At 34.4% G+C, this 20811-nt stretch overlaps 2 protein-coding genes across 2 annotated transcripts in view; one reads left to right on the top strand and one right to left on the bottom strand.

Moving 5' to 3' along the window:
* LOC309620349 (zinc finger X-linked protein ZXDB-like) overlaps nucleotides 1-20811 on the top strand; it is a 962758-nt gene that overhangs the window by 63355 nt on the left and 878592 nt on the right. The window lies entirely within an intron of this gene.
* The window catches only part of UBQLN2 (ubiquilin 2), a 433909-nt gene continuing 420588 nt past the window's right edge, over nucleotides 7491-20811 (bottom strand). Inside the window, exon 2 of the mRNA XM_082376594.1 lies at nucleotides 7491-19366. The gene's annotated coding sequence lies outside the window, so the exon portion shown is untranslated. The remainder of the gene's footprint in view (nucleotides 19367-20811) is intronic.

Genomic DNA, 20811 nt, shown 5'->3' with positions numbered 1-20811 from the left:
CATATTTCTCTGCGTTTCCATTTTCCTTGATTCTTTGTGTTGGTTTCTATGCATTAGATAAAATACCCCTTTCTAGCATTGAAAGAGTGGTCTCATGTTGCAGATAAATCTTATCATTCAACCTTGCCCTAGCTCTTTGTTGTCTTTCAAATCTTTTTGATTTTACAAACAGCCTACTTTATTCTTAGTTGCTCACAGTAGTTAGGGTTGAGCCAAGACCCATTTTGATGTGTTGTTTTCTTGTTTTCCTGATGTGTAGGAGTCTCTCAGCTAGGTTTTAGGTTTCTTTCAGAGATAATTGTTTCCAGTTTGGTTGCAGATTTGGTATATATGTGGGAAGAGGTTAGTTCAGGATCCTTCTACATTATCATTCTGAACCAGAATTCTTAACTATTCTTAATGTTAACATTTCTTAATTTGTTATTTGCAGTTAATCTGAAGATAGCAACTACATTGGAACTGTTTTTATCAGAATCATCACTAATTGCCTGATTGATTGCCAAATATAGTGGAAAAAATATAATCCCCATCACTCTGTGCCCAGTGTCATGTGACCTTATAGCCAGTCTTTTCTGTTTATAACTTTTCTCCTTTGGATTTCTCTGACACCAATTTCTCTTTTATGGGAGTCATTAAACCGAGATGATGGCCGGCAGATCAGGATATTGGATTTTTCAGAGGGGGAGAACCTGAATCTGATTACCATAATCTTATCACTATTGGTCAAAGCCTCTGATTCATATGCCTGGGAGCACAATTATATCAGGGCATGCAGAGGTGAATAAGTAGACCTATTCATGAAAACCAATACTCAATATCTGATGATTAAACTGAGAGTAAATTTACTTTTATAGAATATCCAACTCAGTTATTCTTGGAGGCCAGATTTTCAATCAGACAATTTCTTGGAAATCAATTTTAATGCAAATGGATATACTTGAGGACGGTTTTATCAAAATACATTGGCACCAATAAGGTATCCCAGCTTCCATACTAGAGTATGCCTCTCTACTGACTGCCTAAGTCAGTGAATATAGCACTATCCAGTGCTAGATAAATCACAAAATGCTCTTTTTATAGATGCCTTACAGACCTTTTTCATAATTTGGTTAATACTTTTTGCAAATTTCCTCTACTCTTTTTATGCTTTCCTAGCTATAATCAAATCCTTCTTAAGCTTTCTTGAGATCATGTCCAAGCATTCTCAATTGCATTGTTTATGGACAACCTTACGCTTGTTTTCTAATTATATTTACAGGAAGTAACATAACTTCAATTGAGCAGATACTCTGTGTCTGTCTCCATGAATTTCTGATTCTGTCATGATCAGATTGGAATTTTTAGAAGAAAAAAAAGAAATGGATTAAGAGAAAAAGGAAAGTCTAAAGACAAAGAAAAACCTCTGTGGGGAGCAGCAAAAATAAATGAGAGGGGAGTAAATCAGGAGATATATAAAGGAATATAATATATGGACATAATAAAGGAAGGAGCAGTCTAGGGTGATTTCTAGTTTTCTAACAGTGGTGCCACTTAAATAAGATAAGGACAATACTGCAAAAGAATTGGATGGTGACGGGAAAGGGAGGATTTCAGGGTTAGTTTGTTTTTCATAGCCATAGTATAGTTCACATACCATGAAATTCAATGATTTTTAGTAAGTTTATAGTGTTATTCAACCATTAGCACAATCAAGTTTTAGAACATTTATGTTATCCACAAAGTTGTAATTTAAACCTGATGCCTGATCTCAGCCCTAGGCTACCCCTGCTTTGATTTCTGTTTCTATTAATTTGTCTTTTGTGGACATTCGTGTATATAGAACTATACAACATGTAATATTTTGCATCTGGCTTCTTTCATTTATGATCATTCATGTTTTGGCATGTATCAGTATTTCATTCCTTTTAATTGCTGATTAGTATTTGTATTAGTTTTACATTGCTGATGTAAAAAAACCCCACAAACTTAATGCCTTAAAACAATATCCACTTATGCTCTTACAGTTCTGGAAGTCAGAAGTGCAAAATTGGTTTTAACTGGGCCAAAATCAAGATGTTGGCAGGGCTACTCACCCTCTGAAGGGTCTAACAGGGAATCTATTTCCTTGCCTTTTCCAACTTCTGGAGTTGCATTACTTGGCTCATGGACTGTTCCTCTATCATGAAAGCCAGCAGAGTAGTATCTTGCTTTAATCTTCACATTGCCTTCTTCTTCTGTGTCAAAGCTTCCTCTGCCTTCCTCTTATAAGGATACTTGTGATTACATTTAAGGCTCAATTTAGATTCAGAATAATCTAAGTTGGGCGATTTAGAATAATCTCCCATCTGGAGAACTTTAACATCACATTTGCAAAGTCCATTTTGACATATAAGGTGACCTGGATATTCTTGGTAGCCATTATTCAGCCTTACACATTATTGCACTATATGGATATACCACATTTTGTTTATCCATTCTCCAGTTGATGTACTTTTGGATTATTTTCTAGTTTTTGGCTATTATGAAATATACAGCTATGCACATTTGCATATATATCTTTGTTTAGAAATGTTTGAATTTCTCTTGGGTATATGCCTAGAAATACAATTGCTGGGTAATATAGTAATCATATATTAAATATTTAAGAAAGTGCCAAACTATTTTCCAAAGTGGGTGAAACATTTAATTTGGTAACAGCAGTTTATAAAATATACATAAGATAGATTTACCATTTTAATTATTTTCAACTGTAAAATTCAATGGCATTAAATACTTCTTTATGAAACCATATGCACTATTCATATTTAGAACGTTTTCATCATCACAAGCTGTAACTCTATACCCATTAAACAATAACTCCACATTCCCTCCTCCCCCAGGCACTGGTTAGCACGATTCTACTTTCTGTCTCTATAAATTTACTTATTCTAGGTACCTCATATAAGTGTAGTAATACAATATTTGTCGTTTTTTGTCTGACTTAGGGTACTTTAAAGTTTCATCCATGTTATATCATATATCAGAATCTCATTTCATTTTAAGGCTGAATAATTTTTGATTTTGTGTTTTATTTACATTTTGTATATCCTTGTCTACATTGTGTTTATCCATTTATCTGTTGACAGATTTAGATTGTTCCCACATTTTGGCTATTGTGACTATTTGGATTTTGGCTATTTGGATTCTATGAAGATTGATGTACAAATATTTGAGTTCCTGCTTTCAAAATTTTGAGTATATACTTAGAAGTAGAATTTTTATATAATGTAATTCTATGTTTAACTATTTTTGAGGAGCCACCATACTGTTTCCACAGCAGATGCACCATCGGCCAGCAATGCACAAGGGTTTCAATTTCTCCACATCCTCACAGACACATTTTTAAAATAATAGATGTGATAAGAGGTGTGATGCTTTTAATTGTAGTTTTGATTTGCATTTCCCTAGTAATTACTGATGTTGAGTATCTTTTCATGTGCTTAGTTACCATTTCTATATTTCTTTGTAAAAATGTCATTGATGTGCTTTGGCCACTTTTTAGTTGGGTTGTCTGGTTTTAGTTGTTATTGTTGAGTTATACGTGTTCTTTAAATATTCTGGATATTAATCCCTTTTCAAATCTAGGATTTGCAAATATTATTTCCATTCTGTGGGTTTCCTTTTCAAGCTCATAGTATTGCTCTTATTTACACAAAAGGTTTCAATTTGGAGAGAAGTTGAATCTTTATTTTTCTTTTGTTGCCTATGCAACAAGATTAGGAAAGAAATATAATAATTGCCAAATCCAACATCATGAAAACTTCTTCCTATGTTTTCTTCTAAGAATTTTATAGTTGTAGCCCTTACATTTAGGTCTTTGATCCATTTTTGGTTAATTTTTCAATATGTTGTAAGATAAAGAGGCAACATCACTCCTTCACATGAAGATATTCAATATTCATAGCACCTTTTATTGAAAAGATTGCTTTTTTTCCCCATTCAATGTTCTTGGCACCATTGTCAAAACTCATTTGACCATATAATTGTTTGGTACTGTACTCTCTTTCCTGTCCCATTGGTTTACATGTCTGTACTTTAGCCAGTACTGTTTTTATTGCTGTAGATCCATAGTAAGTTTTAAAATCAGGAAGTGTGAATCTTCCAACTTTGTTTTTATTTTTCAAGATATTTTTGACTATTTAGTGTCCCATGAGATTCCATGTGAACTTTTAGATGGGTTTTTTTCTGATTCTGGAAAAGATGTTGTGATTTTGACAGGGATTACATTGAATGTTTAGATTTCTTTGGGTAGTATTGTCATTTTAACAATATGAAGTCTTCCAATCCACAAACACAAGATGTGCCCCCATATATTTGTGTCTTTAATTTCTTTTAGCAATGTTTGGTAGTTTTTATTGTACAATTCTTTACCTCCTTGATTGTTTATTCCTATTAATTTTATTCTCTTGATATAATTGTAAGTGTAATTGTTTTTAATTTTTTTCAATTTATCCATAGTCACTGCATAAGAACGTAACTGATTTTTGTGTGTTGATACTGTATTGTACAAATTTGCTGAACTCCTTCATTCTAAAATTATTTTGTGTGTGGAATCTTCAGGATTTTCTACATAAAATATTGTGCCATCTATGAACAGAGATAATTTAATTACTTCTTTTCAAATTCTATGTCATTAATTTCTTTTTCTTACCTAGTTTCTCTGGCTAGAACTTCCAATATTATTTGGATTAGAAGTGATGAAAGCAAACACCTGTGTCTTGTTCCTGATCTTAGAGAAAAATCTTTCAGTTTTTCTTCATTAACTATAATTGAATAAAATATTAGTTGTGAGCTTTTCATATATGAACATATTATGTTTATGAAGTCTCCTTTTGCTAGTTTGTTGAGTGTTTTTGTTATGAAAGTCTGTTGAATTTTGTCAAATGCTTCTCCTCATTCAATTGAGATGATTATGTGGTGTTTTCATACCTACTATGAACGTAGTGTACTGCATTGCTTTTCATAGGTTGAAACATTTTTGAATTCCAGGAATAAATCCTATTTTTCATGGTATACGATCCCTTTTTTCTAGTCCAGATTAGCAAGATTTTATTTTATTTATTATTGTTTTTTAAAAAGTTATATATTTCAGGTATAACATTATAGTTTAATATCTGTATGCACTACAGAGTGACACCAACACAATGCTGTTACCATCCATCACCATACAGTTGATCCCCGTCAAAACCATTTCACCTGAAACCAACCCCCTTCCCCTCTGGTAACCAACAATCTGTTCTCTGCATCTATGAGGTTTTTTTGTTTGTTCTGGGTTTTTTTGTGTGCTGTTGTTCATTGGTTTTGTTTAATGTTTATTTGTTCCTTAGATTCTGTATATAAGTGAAATCATACAGTACTTGTCTATCTCTGTCTGACATTTCATTTAGCATAACCCGCTCAAGGTTCATCCATGTTGTTTATAATGACAGGATTTTATTCTTTTTTATGGTTGAGTAATATATATATATTTATCATATCTTCTTTAACCATTCACCCATCAATGGCCAGTTAAGTGTTTCCATATCTTGACTACTGTAAATAATGCTGCAATAAACAAAGGGGTGTACATATCTTTTAAAATTAGTGTTTTCCTGTTCTTTGGATAAATACCCCAAAATGGAATAGCTGGATCATATAAGAGTTCTATCATTTTTGAGGAATCACCATATTGTTTCTGTGAATGTACAAGCGTTCCCTTTTTTCCACATTCTCTCCAAATTTGTTATTCCTTGTCTCTTTGATGATAGCCATTCTAACAGGTGTGAGATCATATCCCACTGTGGTTGTCATTGGAATTTACCTGATAATTAGTGATGTTGAGCATCTTTTCATGTGCCTGTTGGCCATTTGTATATTTTCTTTGGAAAATGTCTATTCAGACCCTCTGCCCATTTTTTAATCTGGTTGTTAGTTTTGTTGTTGTTGTTGGGTTGTATGAGTTTTTTATATATGTTGGATATTAACCCTTTATGAGATATATGATTTGAAAATATCTTCTCTCATTAAATAGGTTGCTTTTTCATTTGATAATGGTTTCCTTCACTGTGCAGAAGCTTTTTAGTTTGTTATAGTCCCATTTGTTTATTTTGCTTTAGTTTCTCTTACCTTTGAAGTCAGATCCACAAAAACATTGCTAAGACAGACTGATTTCACTGACATTACTGTCTATGTTTTCTTCCAGGAATTTTATGATTTCAGATCTTATAGTCAACTATTTAAACAATTTTGAGTTAATTTTGTGTATGGGATAAGATAGTGGTCTAGTCACATTCTTTTGCATGTGTCTTTCCAGTTCTCCCAAAATCATTTATTGAAGAGACTATCCTTTCTCCATTTATATTCTGTGCTCCTTTGTCAGTTCTTTCACCTCCTTGGATAAATTCATTTCTGGTCATTTACTTCTTTTTGATGCAACTCTAATTGGGATTGTTTTCTTAGTTTTTATTTCTCAGAGTTTATTAGTGTACAGAAAAGCCAAATGTTTATGCATATTAATTTTGTATGCTGTCATTTTACTGAATTCATTTATCAGTTACAACAGTTATTTTTAAAGTTGTCTTTAAGATTTTTCTATACATGGTATTACTTAAATCTGCACATACAGTTTTACATTTTCTTTTCCGACTTAGGTGCCTTTTATTTCTTTTTCTTCCTTAATTACTGTGGCTAAGACTTACAATACCATGGTGAATAAGAGTGGTGAGAGTAGGCATCCTTGTCTTGTTTCTGATCTTAGGTAAAAAGCTTTCAGTTTTTCATCATTAAATACAACGTTAGCTATAAGTTTGTCATATATGTCCTTTATTATGTTGAGGTACATTCCCTCTGTACCAATTTGTTGAGAGTTTTTTATCATAAATTGGTGTTAAATTTTGTCAGATGCTTTTTCTGCATCTATTGAGATAATCACGAAATGTTTATCCTTCATTTTGTTAATGTGGTGAATTTTAGCTGAGAACAACTTAAGTTCAATTACATACAAAAACTCTACACTTTTACATCCCCTCCACTTTTTGATATTGATGTCACAATTTACATCTTGTCATATTGTATATATAAACATAGTTTTGTAGTTATAGATATTTTAATAGTTTTAACTTTAATACCATTACTGCATTACAGTATTCTGTATTTGTCTATATATTTACCTTTACTAGTGAGTTTTATACTTTAATATGCTTTTATGTTTCTTTTTAATATTATTTAACTTGAAGAATTCCCTGTATTATGTCTTGTATGACTGGTTTACTGATAATGAACTCCCTTAGCTTTTGTTTGTCTGGAAAATTCTTTATTCCTCTTTCATTTATGAAGGAGAATTTTCCTGAATACAATATCCTTTTTTTTTCAGGTTTTGAATATATAATTGCATTCTCTCCTGCTCTACAAGGGTTCTGCAGAGAAATGTACTGCTAGTATTACGGGCGTTTCCTTTTTCATGACAAGTTGCTTTGCTCTTGCTTATTTCAAAATTATTTTTTAACCCCTCCCTCTATCTTGTCCCTCCCCCTTTCCCTCTTGCTACTGGTAACTAAGAGTTTGTTTCTCTATCTGTGAGTCTGTTTCTTTTTTTGTTATATTCACTAGTTTCTTTTATTTTTCAGATTCCACATATAAGTGATATCATACAGTATTTTTATTTCTCTGACTTATTTCACTTAGCATAATACCCTCCAAGTCCATGCATGTTATTAAAAATGGCAAATTTTTGTTCTTTATTATGGTTGAGTAGTATCCTTTTGTGTGTGTGTGTGTGTGTGTGTGTGTGTACCCATAAGTATATATCCGTATATCATTATCCATTCATATGTTGAAGAACACTTACGTTGCTTCTGTATCTCGGCAATTGTAAATAATGCTGCTATAAACATTGGGGTGCATGTATCTTTCAAATTAGATTTTCATTCTTTTTGGATATATACCCAGGAGTGGAATGGCTGTGTCATATGGTAGTTCTTTTTTTAGTTTTCTGAGAAACCTCCATACTGTTTTCCACAGTGGCATCACCAATTTACGTTCCCACCAACAGTATACGAGTGTTTAATTTTCTCCTCATACTCACCAATTTTTTGCTCTATTTGATGATAGCCATTCTGACAGGTGTGAGGTGACATCTCACTGTGGTTTTGATTTGCACTTGCCTGATGATTAGTGATGTTGAGCATCTTTTCATGTGCCTGTTGGCCATCTGCATTTCCTCTTTGGAAAAATGTCTATTCAGTTCTTCTGCCCATTTTTTAACTGGGTTGTTTGTTTTTTTATGTTAGGTTGTATGAGCTATTTGTAAATGCTGGATATAAATTCCTTATTGGTCATATCATTTGCAAATATTTTCTCCCATTCTGTAGGTTGTCTTTTCATTTTGTTGATAGTTTCCTTCGCTGTGCAAAAGCTTTTTAGTTTAATTAGGTCCCATTTGTTTATTTTTGCTTTTATTTCCTTTGCTTTGGGAGAGAGATCCAAAAAATATTGTTATAATTTATGTCAAAGAGTGTTCTGCCTATGTTTTCCTCTAGGAGTTTTATGGTTTCCAGTCTTATATTTAGGTATTTAATCCATTTTGGTTTTATTTTTGTATATGGTGTTAGAGAATGTTCTCATCTCATTGCTTTACATGTAGCTGTCCAGTTTTCCCAGCACCACTTATTGAAGAGAATGTCTTTTCTTCATTGTATATTCTTGCCTCCTTTGTCATAAGTTAATTGACCATAAGCATGAGGGTTTAGTTCTGGCCTATCTATTCTGTTCCAGTGATCTATGTGTTTGTTTTTGTGCCAGTACCATACTGTTTTGATTACTATAACTTTGTAGTATAGTCTGAAGTTAGAGACCGTGATTCCTCTAGCTCTGTTCTTCTTTTTCAAGATTGGTTTGTCTATTTGGACATAACACATCTTCTTAATCCACTCGTCTGTTAATGGGCACTTGGATTGTTTCCACGTCTTCATTATTGTAAATAGTGCTGTTATGAACATTGTGGTGCATGTATCTTTTTGAATTAGAGTTTTTGTTTTTTCTGCTATCTACCCAGGAGTAAGATTGCTGGATCATATGGTAGCTCTATTTTTAGTTTTTAAAGGAACCCCCATACAGTTTTCCATAGATGTTCTCCATACATGTTCTCTTACTATTATTGTAATTCTTGTCAATTTCTCCTTTTATGTCTGATAGTATTTGTTTTATATATTTAGGTGATCCTATTCTAGATGCATATATGCTAATGAGTCTGATAACCTCTTCTTGTATTGATCTCTTTATTATTATATAATGCCCTTCTTTGTCTTTCTTTATAGCCTTTGTTTTAAAGACTATTTTGTCTGCTATGAGCATTGTTACCCTAGCTTTCTTGTCATTTCCATTTGCATGATATATCTTTTTCCATCCCCTCAGTTTCAAACTGTGTGTTTCTTTCATTGTGAAGTGAATTTCTTGTAGGCAGCATATTGTAGGTTCTTGTTGTTGTTGTTGTTGTTTTTAATCCAATCTGTCACTCTATGTCTTTTAATTAGAGCATTTAGTCCATTGACATTTAAGGTAATTACTGATAAATATGTACTTTTTGCCATTTTAATCCTTGATTTCCAGGAATTTTTTTAGTTCTTCTTATTTTTGTTTTTCCTTTTGTGATTTGATAATTTTTTTGTATATCACTGAGTTCCTTTCTTTTTGGTTTTTGTGAATCTATTGTAAGTTTTTGATTTGTGGTTGCCATAGAGTTCAAGTATGTTGACCCATAACTCTATCTATTTACTTTAAACTGATAGTCATTCAAGTATAAACACATTCTAAAAGATCTACATTCCCTCACTCACATTTTGTGATTTTGATGTCCTATTTTACATCTTCATGCTTATCCTTTTACTGTTAATTGTAGTTATGATCACTTGTACAATTTTTAATTGTTTTTTAATCTATGCACTGGCATGTTTAAGTGATATTCAATCATTTTATATATTTGCCTTTCCTACTGTGTTTTTTCCCTTTCCTATATATTTTTGCTTTCTTTCTGTTGAGAGAAGACCCTACAAATTTCTTTTAGCATAGGTTTTGTATTGCTGAATTCTTTTAGTTTTTGCTTGTCTGAGAAATTCTTTATCTCACCTTCTATTTTAAATGATAATCTTGCTGGATCGAGTATCCTAGGTTACAGCGTTTTTTCCTTTCATGACTTTGGACATATCATGCTACTACTTTCTGTTGTGCAATGCTTCTGCAGAGAAATCAGATGATAACCTTGTAACTGACTGTTTTTCTTTTGCTGTCTTTAGAATTGTCTAGTTTTCACTTTTGTCATTTTAATTATGATATGTCTTGGCATGGGTCTGATGGGTTCATCTTGTTTGGAACCCTCTGTGTTTCCTGTACCTGGATATCTGTTTCTTTCTTTAGGTTTGGGAAATTTTCAGCCATAATGTTTTCAAATACATTTTGAACACTTTCTCTTTCTCTTCTCCTTCTGGAACTCCTATTAAGCATAGATTGTCACACTTTTTATTTTCCCATAGATCTCATATTTTGCTTCCTGGTTTTAAAATTTGTTTTCCTGTCTGCTGTTCTGATTGGGTGATTTTTATTATTTTACCTTCTAGATCACTTATTGGTTCTTCTGCATTGTTTACTCTGCTATTCATTAACTCTAAATTGGTTTTTTTTTTAACTTTTGGGTTTTATTTATTTATTTATTTATTTATGGCTGTGTTGGGTCTTCGTTTCTGTGTGAGGGCTTTCTCTAGTTGTGGCAAGTGGGGGCCACTCTTCATCGCAGTGCGCGGGCCTCTCATTATCGCGGCCTCTCTTGTTGCGGAGCACAGGCTCCAGAAGCTCAGGCTCAGTAATTGTGACTCATGGGCCCAGTTGCTCCGCAGCATGTGGGATCTTCCCAGACCAGGGCTCGAACCCGTGTCCCCTTCATTGGCAGGCAGATTCTCAACCACTGTGCCACCAGGGAAGCCCTCTAAATTGGTTTTTATCTCAGCAATATAATTGTCTATTTTTGATTGGTTTATCTTTATAGTTTCTATTTCCTTGTTATAGTGATCTGCATTTCTATCAATAATCTCTCTTATTCCTTTAGCATTTTCATTACCTCCTTTTTGAACTAGGGGTCTAGTAGACTGTTGAGCTCTGTTTCATCATTTGTTCTTTCAGGGAATTCCTCTTATTCTTTTAATTCAGAGTAGTTCCTCTGCCTTTTCATTTTACTTAAATTTCTCTGTCGTTATGAATTTAGGAGAAACCATTATCTACTGTGGTCTTGAAGGGGTGTTCTTGTGTGGGAGCTTTTCTGTGTAGACTATGTGTGTCAATGTTCTTGGTGTGAGGGCTGGTTTTGGGTTGGTCACCAGTCACGTCTTTCCTCAGGGTGTGCTAGCTGATATTCACTTGATAGTGATGTGGTTGGTGTTGTAGTATCTAAAGCCTGTGTGGATGTGAGGTGGGGCTTCCTGTTTTCTCTGTGGTAGTCACCACTATGTTGGGGGCAAGTCTGCTCCCCAGTTGTTGGAGTAGAAGCCCTGAGGTTCTGGCTCCATCAGGCTCTGCTTCCCTTGAGTGCATGCTATCTCCCAATTGAGGTGACTCCTGAAGCAAGTGAGGCCTGTGAGGTCACAGAGGACCTATATGCACCCTGTGTAGACATCCGTGGTTCCACTCAGAAGCAGCCCAGGGTTATGTTTCTTCCTCTGTTGTGTTCATCCCAGGTCTAGCGCAAGGCTGTGATGTGGAGTAGGCTGGGGTTGGGGCATTGTGACTTCAAGAATTAGGGTTGTTGTGTTGCCACCTGAGATCTGGGCTGCCTCTGTGGCAGACTTCTCCCAGGACTTGTCTGCCCTAGATCTAGCACTTAGCTCTGGTGTGGAGTGAGAGAGCCAGGACACTCTCACTGGTAGATGAAGTGCTGTATACGCCTGCCCAGGGACAGTTTGCCTGAGATTCCATGCTTAGCTGCCACATACTCTTGTGGTGTCACCTGGTGAGCATGCTGACAGTGTTCACTACAGGTCCATCTGCTGCCTCGTTTAGACACTGACAATGGGCTCTGTGGCTCCACCCAGATTACATCCCATGCCCTTGGGGCTGTCTCTGCATAGCTAGATTGAGTCCTCTCTCAGGGTCTGTCTGCCATAGATTCAGTGTTTAGTTGCATCGTGTTCTTGTTGCACTGCCCCATGCGGTGCAACAAGATTGACCATGTCTGCTATGGCTAGACCCACCACCCCATACGTGTGCTGACAATGGTCTCTGCGGTTCCACCCAGATCACTCCCCAGATACCCTAGTCTGTCTCTGCATAGGTAGACTGAATCTTTGTCCAGATCTCACATGAGGCTGTGGTGTATAGTGAGTGGGACCGAGGTGTTTGCCCCTTTGGATTAGGAAGTCTGGCAAGGCAGCAGCTGCCAGTGCAAGGATCTCACCATCCTGACTGTTAGCAAGTCACCACACATGCATTCTTTGTGAGTAGAGTCTAGGCTTCTCAAGCTTTTCTATCTCTCTCAGTGGATTTCTCTGCAGACAAAGGGACCTGTCTCCTCTATGCATTAAGCCCCAGGAATGGGATGCCCAAGTTGTGGCTTGACCTGCTCACTCCCTAGGGTGAGAGTCTGTCTGTGTAAACATTCCTTCCTTACAGATCTCTTCCAGGGGCACAGGTCCTTACCTGATGCCTTTTTTCCCCATCCTACCCAGTTACATGGAAATCTTTCTTGAAGCATTGGCTGTGTAGGAGTTCTTCTGCCATTTTCCAGTTAGTTTTCCATGAGAATTTTTCTACATGTAGATATATTTTTGATGTGTTTGTGGGGAGAGATGAGCTCCACATACTTATACTCTGCCATCTTGATGCCCCTCTAACAAGTTTGGCTTTTTTAGATTCCACATATAATTGATATCTTACACTATTTTTCTTTTCCCTAATTGATTTAGCAAAATGCTCTCAAGGTCCATCCATGTTTTCACAAAAGAAAGGATTTCCTTCTTTCTGAGGACAAATAATATTCCATTGTATATATATTACATGTCTTCTTTATCCATTCATTCATTGATGGACACTTAGGCTATTTTTATATCTTGGATATTGTGAATAATGCTGCAATAAACATAAAATGCACATAACTCCTTTGAATCTGTTTTTATTTCCTTTAGGCATATGCACTGAAGAGTAATTTCTGTGTCACATAATAGTTCTATATTTAATTTTTAAGAAAATTTTATACTGTTTCCATAGTGCCTGAACCAATTTACATTGCCTTCAAGTGTACACAAGTATTCCCGATTCTCCGTATTTTTGCCAACACATGTTATCTACTGTCTTGCTGAAGACAAGTCATTTCAACAGGTGTGAGGTGGTATCTCATTGTGGTTTTGATTCCATTTCTCTGATGATTAGTGATGTTGGGCCTCTTTTCATGTACCTTTGGTCATTTGGATGTCTTTGGAAAAATGTTTGTTTAGTTCCTCTGCCTATGTTCAAATTGGATTTTGTTTTGTTATTGGGTTGTATAAGTTTTTGTATGTTGTGGATATTAAATCTTTATCTAATATATGGTTTGTAAATATCTCTCATTCTGTAGGTGGCCTTTTCATTATGTTGACTGTTTCTTTTGCTGTTCTTAAGCTTTTAAGTTTAATGTAGTTCTACTTGTTGATTTTTGCTTTCCTTATGTGTGCTTTTGGTGTCATATCCAAAATCATTGTCAACACCAATGTTGATAAGCTTCTTTTCTATGTTTCCTTCTAAGCATTTTGTAGTATCAGGTCTTATATTAGGTCTTTGATCCATCTCAAGACAATTTTTGTGAGAGATGTAAGGTAGAGCTTCAATTTTATTTTTTCTCCAGGTGTTTATACAGTTTTCTCCACACCATTTATTGAAGAGTCTATCTTTTCCCCATTTTGTATTCTTGGATCCCTTGTCAAAAGTTAGTTGAAAATATATGTTAGGGATTAATTCTGGACTCTCTACTCTGTTCCGTTTGTCTTTGTGTCTATTTTAGATAGTTTTAATTACTATAACTTGGTCAGATAATTTGAAATCAGAAAGCGTTATGCCTCCATTTTTTTTTTAGGATTGTTTTAAGTATTTGTGGTGTTTTGTAGTTCCATAAAGATTTTAGAATTGCTTTTTCTATTTCGATGAATCATTTTATAATGTACTTCTTTCCTCTTGTTACCATTTTTTGCTTAATGTCTATTTTGTCTAAGTATAGATACTCTTGCTTTCCTTTGGCTTCCACTTGCTATATATATATAATATATATCTCCAGATATACTTATGTATAAAGATATATATATATATATATATATATATATATACTTACATATCTTATTTACACTGACAAAAATTTTTGATCTCGTGCATAGACTACCTTTTTTCTCTCTCCTTTTATGTTTTCCTTTTATGCTATACATCTTTTTGTATTGTGTATCCATTAATAAATTGTTGTAGCTACAGCTATTTTTAATACTTTTGTTCTTATCATTTTACTAGAATTAAGTTTTTAAAATACTACCATAGTGCAGCATTAGAGTTTCCTGAATCTATTTGCTTACATTTACCAGTGTGTATTGCATATTTTCAATTTTTATTGGGTTAGTTTATTTACAATGTTATGTTAGTTTCAGGTGTACAACAAAATGAATCTGTTATGCATATACATATATTCACTCTCTTTTAGATTCTTTTCCCATATAGGCCATTACGGAATACTGAGTAGAGCTCCCTGTGTTATACAGTAGGTCCTCTTTAGTTAACAATTTTATATTTAGGAGTGTGTATGTTTCACTCCTAATCTTCCAATTTATCCCTCCCCTCCCCTTACCCCCAGTAACCATAAGTTTATTTTCTACATCTGTAACTCTATTTCTCTTTTGTAGATAAGTTCATTTGTAGCCTTTTTAAGATTCCACACATAAGTGATATTGTTTGATATTTGTCTTTCTCTGTCTGACCTACTTCACTCAGTATGACAATCTCTAGGTCCATCCATGTTGCTGCAAATGGCATTATTTTGGGGTGTTTTTATGGCTGAGTAATATTCCTTTATACATATGCACCACAACTTCTTTATCCATATCTCTGTTGATGGACATTTATGTTGCTTCCATGTCTTGGCTATTGTAAATAGTGTTGCAATGAACATGGGGGTTAGGCATTTATCTTTTTGAATTATGGTTTTCTCCAGATATGTGCACAGGAGTGGGATTGCTGGATCATATGGTAGCTGTATTTTTAGTTTTTTAAGGCACCTCCATACTATTCTCCATAGTGGCTGTACCAATTTACATTCCCACCAACAGTGTAGGAGGGTTCCCTTTTCTCAACACCCTCTCCAGCATTTATTGTTTGTAGACTTTTTGATGATGGCTATTCTGACTGGTGTGAGGTGACATCTCATTGTAGTTTTGATTTGCATTTCCTTAATAATTAGTGATGTTGAGTATCTTTTCATGTGCTTTTTAACCATCTGTATGTCTTTTTGGAGAAATGTCTGTTGAGGGCTTCTGCCCATATTTTGATTGGGTTTTTTTTAATATTGAGTTGCATAAACTGTTTATATTTTGGAGATTAATCCCTTTTTGGTTGCTTAATTTGCAAATATTTTCTCCCATTCTGAGGGTTGTCTTTTTGTTTTTTCATGGTTTCCTTTGCTGTGCAAAAGCTTTTAAGTTTAATTAGGTCCCATTTTTATATTTTTGGTTTTATTTTCGTTACTCTAGTAGGTGTATCAAAAAAGATCTTTTTGCGATTTATGTCAGAGAGTGTTCTGCCTATGTTTTTCTCTAAGAGATTTGTAGTATCCGGGCTTACATTTAAGTCTTTAATTCATTTTGAGTTTATTTTTGTGTATCTGTTAGTGTGTGTTCTAATTTCACTCCTTTACTTATAGCTGTCCAATTTTCCCAACACCCCTTATTGAAGACACTGTCTTCCATTGTATATTCTTGCCTCCTTTGTCATAGATTATGTGACAATAGGTGCGTGGGTTTATCTCTGTACTTTGTATCCTGTTCCTTTGATTTATATTTCTGCTTTTGTGCCTGTACCATACCATATTGATGGCTGTAGCTTGAAGTCTGAAGTCACGGAGCCTGATTCCTCCAGCTCCATTTTTCTTTCTTAAGATTGCTTTGGCTATTTATGGTCTTTTGTGTTTCTATACGATTGTAAAGTTTTTTGTCTAATCCTGTGAAAAATACCATTGGTAATTTGATAGAGATTGCATTGAATCTGTAGATTGCTTTGGGTAGTATAGTCATTTTCACAATATTGAATCTTCCAATCCAAGAATATGGTATATCTTTCCATCTATATGTGTAATCTTTTATTCCTTTCATCAGCATCGTATAGTTTTCTGAGTATAGGTCTTTTGCCTTCTTAGTTAGGTTTATTCCTAGGTATTTTATTCTTTATGATGTGATGGTAAATGAGATTGTTTCCTTGATTTCTTTTTCTTAAATTTTGTTGTTATTGTATAGAAATGCAAGAGACTTCTATGTATTAATTTTGTATCCTGCAACTTTACCAAATTCATTGATGAACTCTAGTAGTTTCCTGGTAGTATCTTTACGGTTTTCTATGTTTAGGGTTTTCTATGTTTCTATGTTATTGGGAAACACTGACAGTTTACTTCTTCTTTTCCAATTTGGATTCATTTTATTTCTTTTTCTTCTCTGATTGTCATGGCTAGGACTTCCAAAACTATGTTGAATAATAGTGGCGAGAGTGGACATCTTTGTCTTGGTCCTGATCTTAGAGGAAATGCTTTCAGTCTTTCACCATTGAGAATGATGCTTCCTGTGGATTTGTCATATATGGCCTTTATTATGTTGAGCTAAGTTCCCTCTATGCCCACTTTCTGGGAAGTTTTTATAATAAGTGGATGTGGAAATTTGTCAAAATCTTTTTCTGCATCTATTGAGATGATCATATGATTTTTATTCCTCAATTTGTTGATGAGGAGTAGATTTGAAGATATTAAAAAATCCTTGCATCCCTGGGATAAGTCCCACTTGATCATGGTTGGGATGATCCTATTAATGTGTTGCTGGATTTGGTTTGATAGTATTTGGTTTATGGTCATCAGTGATGTTAGCCTGTAACTTTCTTTTCCTGTGATAACTTTGTCTGGTTTTGGTATCAGGGTGATGCTGGCTTCATAGAATGACCTTGGGCGTGTTTCTTCCTCTGCAATTTTTTGGAAGAGTTTCAAAGGGGTAGGTGTTAACTCTTTTCTACAAGTTTAATTGAATTTGCCTGTAAAGACATTTGGTCCTGGACTTTTGTTTGTTGGAAGATTTTTAATCACAGTTTCAATTTCAGTACTTGTGATTTTTCTGTCCATATTTTCTATTTCTTCTTGGTTCAGTCTTGGAAGGTTGTATCTTTCTAAGAATTTGTCCATTTGTTCTAGGTTGTCCATTTTATTGGTGTATAGTTGCTTGCAGTAATCTCTTATGATTCTTTGTATTTCTGTGGTGTCTGTTGTAACTTCTTTTTCATTTCTAATCTTTTGATTGAAGCCCCCTCCCTTTTTCTTTTGATGAGTCTGGCTAAAAGTTTATCAATTTTGTTTATCTTCTGAAATATACAGCTTTTAGTTTCATTGATCTTTGTTGTTGTTTGCTTTGTCTCTATTTCATTCATTTATGCTCTGATCTTTATGATTTCTTTTCTTCTACTAACTTTGGCATTTGCTTGTTCTTCCTTCTCTAGTTGCTTTAGGTGTAAGGATAGGTTGTTTGAGATTTCTCTTCTTTCTTGAGGTAAGGTTGTATTGCTATAAACGTTCCTCATATAACTGCTTTTGCTGCATCCCATAGGTTTTGGATCATGGTATTTTTGTTCTCATTTGTCTCTGGTTATTTTTTGATTTCCTCTTTGTTTTCTTCATTGATCCATTGATTATTTAATAACATATTGCCCATGTGTTTTTGTTTTTTACAGGTTTTTTCCCCTATAATTGATTTCTAAGCTCATAACATTGTGGTCAGAAAAGATGCTTGATATGGTTTCAATTTTCTTAAATTTTCTGAGGCTTGATTTGTGACCCAAGATATGATCTATTGTAGAGAATGTTCCAGGTGCACTTGACAAGAAAGTGTATTCTGCTGTTTTCAGATGGAATGTCCTATAAATATCAATTAAGTCTACCTGGTCTAATGTGTCATTTAAATCTTCTGTTCCCTTTTTAATTTTCTGTTTGGGTGATCTATCCATTGGTGTAACTGGGGTGTTAAAGTCCCCCATTATTATTGTGTTACTACTGCTTTACCTTTTTATGGCTGTTAGCATTTGCCTTATATATTGAGGTGCTAGTATGTTGGGTGCATATATATTTACAATTGTTATGTCTTCTTCTTGGCTTGATCTCTTGATCATTATATTATCTCCTTCCTTGTCTCATGTAACAGTCTTTATTTTAAAGTCTATTTTGTCTGATATGAGTATTGCTACTCCAGCTTTATTTTGATTTCCATCTGCATGGAATATCTTTTTCCATCCCTTCACTTTCAGTCTGCATGTGTCCCTAGGTCTGAAGTGGGTCTCTTGTAGACAGCATATTTACAGGTCTTGTTTTTGTATCCATTCGGCCAGTCTGTGCCTTTTGTTTGGAGCATTTAATGCATTTACATTTAAGGTAATTATCAATGTGTATGTTCCTATTACCATTTTCCTAATTGTTTTGGGTTTGTTTTTGTAGGTCTTTTCCATCTCTTGTGTTTCCTGCCTAGAGAAGTTCCTTTAGCATTTATTGTAAAGCTGGTTTGGTGGTGCTGAATTCTCTTAGCTTTTGCTTGTCTGTAAAGGTTTTAATTTCTCCGTCAAATCTGAATGAGATCCTTCCTGGGTAGAGTAATCTTGCTTGTGCCTTTTTCCATTTCAAAGCAATCTACAGATTCAGTGCAATCCCTATCAAACTACCAATGGCATTTTCACAGAACTAGAACAAAAAATTTCGCAGTTTGTATTGAAACACAAAAGACCCCGAATTGCCAAAGCAATCTTGAGAAAGAAAAACGGAGCTGGAGGAATCAGTTTCCCTGACTTCAAACTGTACCACAAAGCTACAGTAATCCAGACAGTATGGTACTGGCACAAAAACAAAAATATAGATCAATGGAACAGGATTGAAAGCCCAGAGATAATCCCACCAAATATGGTCAACTTTTCTTTGACAAAGGAGGCAAGAATATACAATGGAGAAAAGACAGCCTGTCAATAAGTGGTGCTGGGAAAACTAGACAGCTACACGTAAAAGAATGAAATTAGAACACTTCCTAACACCACACACAAAAGTAAACTCAAAATGGATTAAAGACCTAAATGTAAGGCCAGACACTATAAAACTCTTGGAGGAAAACATAGGCAGAACACTCTATGACATAAATCACAGCAAGATCCTTTTTGACCCACCTCCTAGAGAAATGGAAATAAAAACAAAAATAAACAAATGGGACCTAATGAAACACTATAGGTTTTTGATGTCTGGTTACCATGGAGTTTATGTATGTTGATCTATAGCTATATCTACCTGTTTTAAACTGTTGGCCATTTAAGTTCAAATACATTTGAAAATATCTACCTTTTTTACTTGCTTCCCCACATTTTGTTTTTTTGATCTCATATTTTACATCTTTCATGTTTATCACCTGCTATAGTCACTTTTACAATTTTAAAAATCTTTTAGTTGTTATACTGTCTTATTTAAGTTGTTGATCCTCAGTTCTTACTACATCTTTGCCTTTCCTAGTGGGACTTTCTCTTTCATATATGTTATTACTTCTTGTCAACTTAGAGGAGACCATTCAACATCACTTTTAAGGTAGGTTTAGAATTGATGAACTCTTCCAGTTTTTTCTTGTCTGAGAAGTTCTTTATCTCTCCTTCTACTCTAAATGGTATCTTGCTGAATAGAGTATTCTAGGTTGCAGGTTTTCACCTTTCACCACTTTGAATATATCATGTCACTCACTCTGGCCTGCAAAGTTTCTTCAGATAAATCAGTTGATAGCCTTTTGGGGATTCCCTTGTATATGACTCTTTGTATTTGTCTTGATGGCTTTATCTTTAACTTTTGTCATTTTAATTTTGATATGTCTTTGGGTCTGTTTTGGTTCATCTTGCTTGGGACCCTCTGAGTTTCTTGTACCTGAAGGATGTCTGTTTCCTTCTTCAGGTTAGGGAAGTTTTCAGCACAGATTTTTAAAAATACGTTTTTGATCCCTTTCTCTCTCTTTTCCTTCTGTGACCCTATAATATATGAATGTTGTACGCTTAATGTTACCCAAGAGATCTCTTAACTTCCTTCCATTTTTTAAAATTTGTTTTTCCTTTTGCTGTTCTGATTTGGTGATTTCCATTATTCTTTCTTCTAGATTTTATGTGTTTTTCTGTATTGTTTAGTCTGCTATTCAATCTTTCTATTGTGTTTTTCTTTTTATTTTTCAGCTATTGAATTCTTTATTTCTGATTGGGTCTTTTTTATTTTTATTTTTTAGTTCCTTGTTAAAGGGTTCACTGTGTACTTCAATTCCTGTCCTTAATTAAGTTAACATTTTTATTTCTAATGTTTTGAAGTTTTACCTGGTAAGTTATTTATTACCGCTGCATTATTTTTTCAAGGGTTTTCTATTGCTCTTTCAATTGAGAATAGTTCCTCTGCCTTTTCATTTTGCTTAAGTTTATCTCCCTCTGTGAGCTTAGGTGAAACTGTTCCTTATTGTGGTCTTGAAGGAGTGTTTTTATGTTGGAGCATTCCTGTACAGATTGCATATGCCTAATATCTTTGGTGGG

Source organism: Balaenoptera borealis (assembly GCF_965194805.1).
Source record: "Balaenoptera borealis genome assembly, chromosome: X".
NCBI lineage: Eukaryota > Metazoa > Chordata > Mammalia > Artiodactyla > Balaenopteridae > Balaenoptera > Balaenoptera borealis.
Note: the sequence above shows the minus strand (reverse complement) of the source record. Positions and strands in the feature narration are given on the sequence as shown.